Raw genomic sequence first — 7,429 nt, 5'->3', positions numbered from 1 at the left:
TATCCCACAAAAACATACTTAAAAAAAATTGAAGATGGAATAAAGATATTCCCAACCAAAGACTGAGAGAAGTCACTGCTAGCAGACCTGTCTTAAGAAGTCCTTCAGGCTGAGGGGAAATGACAGCAGATGGTCACTAACAGTGACAAGAAGAAATGAAGAACATCAGTGAGAGTAATTATAAAGGTAAATATAAAACATTGCACAAATATATTTTGATTATCCTCATCCCTTAAGAGATTAAAAAGACAATTGCATAATATAATAATCCTAAATTGCTTTGTCGGACTTAAAATGTATAAAGATGTGCTATATATCACAACCACCACACAAACGCGAGAGGAGGAAATGCAGCAATGTTGGAACAAAGTTAGTTTCCTCAGGATTAGGTCACTATTAACCTGAAGCAGATTGTGATAAATTTGGACACACATTTTAATCCCAAGAGCAACTACTAAACAAACAAACAAAATATAGTAAAACACCCAACAAAGGAATTTAAAAGGTCCACTAGAAAAATACCTATTAACCACAAAAGAGGGCCTCAAAGGAAGAGCAGAGAGATAAAAACGACATAAAGAAACAAAGAGCAAAACGGCAGATGTGATCCGACCACATCCATAACTACATTCAAAGGACAAGGATTGAGCAACGTCAGTGAAAATAGTGGAGCAACAAAAACACGGGGAAACTGTCAGAATCCACTTTTCAAAACTCTGACAAAGAACCAAAGACTTCAAGCAATCTGGGGGATGTTTACTTCAGGAAAGCAGCTGACTCTCAGTCAGAACAGCAAGCTTGGTGGCATTTTAATCTGACCTATTCCTATCCACCTCTCCTCAGCTCTGCAGGAGCCCTCAACACCAACAGCTCACAATTTCAGTGGAAATCAGCAATCTGGCAGCCACTGGGGGAGGCAGAAAAGGATTGGAACAACTTCAAAGCCCCACTCCCAGAGAACTCCCATTTCATCTGTCTGGTGGTGCCCTGCAAGACCCCATTAACAAGGCTGTATTTTTCTGACCTGATGCAGATATCACCCAGAGCAGCCTTTCCTCCTGGGGTGTCTGTTGAAAACAATGAGAGACTAATAACGAACATTAAAGCTGCCTGGGTGGTGCATAATAGTAGGAGCAAACAATATAGATTAACCCAGAAACTATCAACCAACTTGACCTGACATCTCTAGAACACTGCACCCAAACAACAGCAGAATACACATCCTTTTAGAGCACACGTGGAACATTCTCCAGGATAGACCATATGCTAGGCGAAAAAGGAGTCTCAATACATTTAAAAGGACTGAAATTAAAGTATGTTCTCTAACCACAACAGAATGAAATTGGAAATCCACAAATAAAGAAATTAGGAAAACCATCAATATTTAGAAAGTAAACACTTCTAAATAACTCCAGGGTCAAAGAAGAAATTCCAAAGAAAACTGAAAACTACTTGAAGGTAAATGAAGACAGAAGAAATACAACATATCTGAATTTATGGGCTGTAGCTAAATAGTGCCTAGAGACAAAATTATAAACTTTAAACTAAAGTTTACAGCTTGTAATGTAGCTTTCAATACCTACATGACAAAAGAAAAAAGACCTCAACAATAGGCAAACCTTCCACCTTAAGAAACTAGAAAGAGCAAACTAAACCGAAAGCAAGCAAAGAAGGGAAATACTAAAAATACAACTAGAAATCAATCAAACAGAAAACAGAAAATCAATAGTGAAAATCAATTCAACCAAAATTTGGTTCTCTCGAAACATTAATAAAGTTGACAATTCTTCAGCTAGACTGACCAAGCAAAAAAGAGAAAGTACAAATTACCAGATTTGGGAACTAAAGAGAGAAGATCACTACCAACCTACAGAACTGTGGGAGATAAGAAGTGAATACTAGAAACAACTTTATGCCAACAAATTAGATAACTAACAAGAAAAAACACATTCCTGGAAAGAAACAAATTACCCAAGCTGACTCAAGAAGAAATTGAAATTTTAATATACCTAAAACAAGCTTAAAAAATTAAATTAGGAATAAAACAAGCTCTTCTTACCAAGGAAAGTCCAGACCCAGATAACTTAGTTCACTGGTAAATTAACCCAACATCTACTTAAGGAATAATACCAATTCTTCACAAACTTTTCCAGAAACTCATTCTATGAGGCCAGGAATATCCTGATACCAAAATCAGTCAAAGACATCACAAGAAAAAAATCCTCAACAAGATGTTAGCAAAACCAACCCAGTGGAAAAAGGATTATTGTCCAAGAACAAGAGGAATTTCTCCCAGGAATGCAAGCTGGTTTAACATCCAACAATCAACTAACGTAATATATCCTAGTCACAGAATAAAGGACAAACATCACATGATCACCTCAACAGATATACAAAAAGCATTTGACAGAATCTAGTCCCTCTTCAGGATTTTAAAAAAGAAAAGAAACTCCACATAAGGTAGGACAAGAAGGGAAATTCCTCAACTTGAGGAAAGGCATCTGTGAAAACCTTACAGCTCGCATCACCCGCAATGGTCAAAGACTGAATGCTGTCTCCCTAAGATCAGGAACAGAACACGGACAGCACTTCAATTCAACACTGTACTGAAGGCTCTACCCAGTGCAATTAGGCAAGAGAAAGAAACAAAGGCATCCAAATTGGAAATGAAGACGTGAAACTGTCTTGATTCACAGACAACCAGACAACACCATCCTGTAAGTAGAAAATCCTAAGGAACACACAACAACATATAAAACTAATATACAAGTTCAGCAAAGTCAAAAGATAGAAGGTCAATATACAAAAACCAAAGGTATTTCTATATACTAGCAAGGAACGCTCCAAGAATTAAGTTGAGAATAGAATTCTATTCAAAATACCATCAAAAAGGATAAAATGCTTAGGAATAACTGTAACAAAAGAAATGCAAGACTTCTGTACTGAAAACTACAAAACATACTTGAGAGAAATTAAAGACCTACTTAAATGAGAGATTCCACGTTCATGGATTGGAAGACAAAAGAATTTTTAGAGAGTATTTGTGCCCAAATCAATCTACAAATTCAACATAATCCCTACCAAAATCCCAGCAAGTACTTCTGCAAAAACTGACAAGTTAATCCTAACATTTACGTGGAAAATCAAAAGACTCAGAATAGACAAAACAATTTTTAAAAACAAGAACAAGCTGGAGGACTTACATTTCCCAATTTCAAAATTTATTATAAAGCTACAGTAATCAAAAGAGCATAATTTTAGCATACGGTTAGACATATAGATCAACGGAACAGAACCGACAGTTCAGAAATAAACCCTTACTGTTTACAGGCAACTGACTTGGACAAAGGTGCCAAACAACTCAATAAGGAAAGGATAGTCTTTCAACTAATGATCCTAGGACAATGGGACATCCACACTTAAAAAGGCCCTTACCCCACACCATACACAAATACCAGCTCAAATGGCTGGCTCATAGACCTAAACAGAAGAACTAAAACTATGAAGCGCTTACAAGAAAACATAGGAAAACTATCTTTGTGATCTTGGGTTAGGCAAAGACTTCTTACACATACCAAAAACACAATCCACAGCAGAAAAAGTGATCAACTGAATTTCATTAAAATTTAAACATTTGCCTCTTCAAAGGACACTTAAGAAAATCAAAAGAAAAGCCGTGGACTGGCAGAAAATATCTGCACATATCATGTATATGATCAAGGACCTCTATCCAGCACACAGAAATAACTCTTACAACTCAATATTAAGGAAAAAACAACGCAATTTGTCATTCCTCTGGAGATTCAATGCCCCGTTTCTCTTGATCTCCCCTTTTCAGTTCAAGATCACTTGTTACCCTTGACAGGCAAGTCAGAAGCCAAACTGGTCCGATCTGCTGCTTTTTCATCCCGCATCGAGATTCCCACGAGCATCCCCAACAAGAACCTATCCCAAGCACCTCGTTTTGCTCTTCTGACTGTTGGCTCCAAGAGAAGCCGCTGCAGGTCGCCCTCTGCTGCCATCTTTTCAAACCTGAGTCAAGGCAGACGCCTCCTGTGCAAACACCCTAGTGTGTACGGACCTCCGCTCCTCCTCGCTCATCCCTGTACGTGCTCCAGTTAACTCTTCCTTTCCCACTGGTCCACCGACTCCAGCCAGCCCACAAGGTCCCGGAGCTTTGGCAGCCGGCTGTCCTAACATCAGAACTTCCGGGGCCGAGCCCGAGCGCGGATCGCACTGTACCTCCCCCTACCAGCTGTGGGGCCTGGGGCCTGTCCCTTCACCTGTCTGAGCCTCCCTCTGCTCCCTGATCTGTGGGACAACCCCGACCCCCCGGGTAGGTGCGGCTACCGCGGGCCGCCACAACCCCGCCGTTTCCGCGCCTCCATCAAGGCGGGCAGCGCCCCTGTCGCCTCCCCATCCCGTGCCTGCGGCCGCTCGAGGGGCGCCCTCCCGGAGTCTCACCCTCCAGCGTGGCAGCTTCTCCAAGAGGCCGAGGGCACGGGGAGGGGCGGCGGCGGCGGCGGCGGCGGGCGGAACGCGCGGAGGGAGGGGCCGCCCGCTCCTTCCGCTCCAGCTCCAGGCGGGATGGCAGAGGCTCCACCCCCAGTGCGGCTGCGAGCCGGTGCGGGGCTCGGCCCGGAGCTGGGCAGCACGAAGCGGGGGCGCCCTGCGCCCCGAAAAGCTGCAGCCCCCCACAAGGATGCGGTAGGCGCCGGCCGCGCGCTCGCCTACCTACCGGCCCACGGGCGCGCCCCCGGCCTCCGCCGTCTCCTGCCGGCTCCGCGAGCACACAGCTGCTGTTCAGAGCCCTCGCCCTGGCCCCGGGCAGCCCATCGGCGCCCCAGCCGGGCCCTCGCCGCCGGCGCCATCGCCGCTTCACACCTTCAGGCCACCTGGCGAGGCCAATTTGTGTGACCCTTGACCCCACGCCCCCGCGAATGCGCCCACCACCAGGTTTCCTATTGGCTGAAGGCAGAGGCGCTGAGGGCCCCCAGTGGCGCATCCAGGGGGGGTGGCTGGGTTGGGCGGAGCCGGGGACCTGTGATCCTAAGGGTGGTGGATGGGGCCCCCGATCCTGGCCCTGCCACCTGGTGCGCGACCTTCCTCGAGCTCCAGCTCTGCCTGAGCGCAGTCTTCTCCCCGTGCAGAGCACGTTTCCGGATCATCTGCCAGGCTCTGGCGGGCGCAGGGCGCTTTCCTGTCCTGAGGCCCTTTGCTTCTTGGCATCAGCCTGGGAAACGCTGGAGGGGTGGCGCCCTCCACGCATCTCCAGGTAAGTCCTTCCCCTGCCCTGTGTACTCCCTTTGCCACTGTCCGTCGTCATCTCTTCCCTGGCCTTGTCGTGGGCGTTCCCCTCCCCCATCAGCTACTAGGCCACTCAGTCCCTGCTCCAGCCACAGTGAGCTAGAAGGTAGCTCTTCCTATTGAAATTCGCTGCCAAAACCCCTGCAGGCATTCCCCGCTGTCTTCCACAGTGCATCCTCCTCCCCAGCTCACCTCTCTCCGCAGCGCTTCATCCACTTGAGCAGAGGGCTCCACTTGTGCCATCTGATCCCACCGCTGTTTCAGGCTTCCCTACTTTGCACACACTGCCTCCAATGCCCTTCAGATGTCTGGCAAACTCTTAGTCATTTTCTAAGATCCAACTCGAGCAACCTCCTTTGAATTTCTGTGAAGGCAAGAACTTCAGTTCCTTCAGGTTGTCCTCACCAATGTTGTCCTCCTACAGGATGGCAGGCGGCCAGGAACAAGGGGTGCCCTCCTGAATGAATGACCAGGAGTCTGGGGCCCTGGGTTCTAGTCCTGGTTCTACTACTGAGTAGTTGTCTCCCTTTTCTGGCTCTCCTGTCTGAAATGAGGGGACGGGTTAAAACAAAAGTCAATACATGAAACGCATTTTTGTAAATGAATGAGGTGTTTTGACTTTATGGCTTGTAGGATGTCTTGTAGCTGGTTATGATCCCTGATGGGCATGGCCAAATACTAGCCCCAAATGCTGAGGGCCAACGCCCTCTGTCTTCCCTCCCTTGCTTCCTTCTTTCTGTTTCTCTTGATATTGCTTGATGCCTGGAAGTAATCCAGTTTTAATCTACTCCCAACACCAGTTCAGATTACTTTGTTGTCCTGGAATGTGCCTTGTATCCAGTCTGAAATGTGTTTTTACTGTTTCCTGGTGAAATGTGGTTGATGTTTTACTGTTCTGTGGGGCTGTTTTGCAGAGAGTGATCAGGGAAAACTGACTGATAAGATATGGTATCCAGGAGACTGCCCCTCGAAGGCCTCCACCTGCAGCGAACGTAATTAACCAAAGCTATGAAGTCAGTAGTCTGCTGGGCTATGAGATCTATCGTCTGTTTGCACTGAGGTCGTGCTTCCCTTGGACTGCTCCGAATCAGTGAGTGAGGCAGGGATAGACACTCAGGCAGACCTGTTCCTGGGAGGCATGGAGTCCTCTGCTGATTTGCTTGTGCTCAAGGACTCCCCAGTGGCATTCCTAAGCCTTCCTTAGACTATACAACAGTGTAGGACACTTGGACCCATCCTTCCCTCTATCTCCCCCTCATTTAGAGTCAGACTTGCATCATGGGCTGATGGCTCTCCCACTTTGCCAGGCTCCCCCACCCCATTTTCTGTTACAGAAGCATTTCCCCTCATAAAATCCTTGCCTGTTTAATTCTGTCTTGGTGTCCACCTCTCAGAGGACATTTGAGCCAAGGCATGAAGGAATGAAGAGTAAGCCATTTAGATATCCTGAGTAGAGGTTCTAGGCAGAGGCTACCTCAAGTACAGAGGCCCAGAGGTGAGAGACTTCTTGGGTGTGGGTGCTGCAAACCAGCCCAAATACCACCAGCTAACCCAAAATAGTCCTGCCCAACTTTTAGGTTGCTTTTGGTAGAGAGGAGAGCCAGCAAAACTTTGCCTTGGTAATGGTTAGCTAAGCCCCACAACCTCATTACCGGGTTATAATGCAAGGGAGTCTCACGTGAAATGTTGTCACACAAGCAGACATTTACTTAAAAATATTCCTTAGGAATCAGGGAATGAAAGAACTCGTAAATCCTATTCTGTAAGCTCGGCAAAGTCTCAGCTCTCTGTCCTTTTAGATGAACCTACCAGCCACATGCTTGCAAGATTTTCTTTAGGCAAATAGCACATTCCAGAAACAGAATTTTTGTTTCCTTTTTCACAGCAGTTGGCATTAGGCTTGATAGAGCTGCTTGGAGATCAAACCTCAGGCAGACCTGTTCCTGTGAGGCATGGACCTGGTTCTGCAACCTCCTCTTTTCACTCAAAACTACATTGGAGATACTTTGGTAACAATTTGCTTGGACTTATGCCATTCTTTTTCACTGTTACACGTTAGTATGAGTAAATGACATCTCCTTTGACCGTTCTTCTTTTGGTGCACATTTGGGTTATTTCCAGT

This window comes from Diceros bicornis, unplaced genomic scaffold (assembly GCF_020826845.1).
Source record: "Diceros bicornis minor isolate mBicDic1 unplaced genomic scaffold, mDicBic1.mat.cur scaffold_285_ctg1, whole genome shotgun sequence".
Lineage (NCBI taxonomy): Eukaryota > Metazoa > Chordata > Mammalia > Perissodactyla > Rhinocerotidae > Diceros > Diceros bicornis.
Note: the sequence above shows the minus strand (reverse complement) of the source record.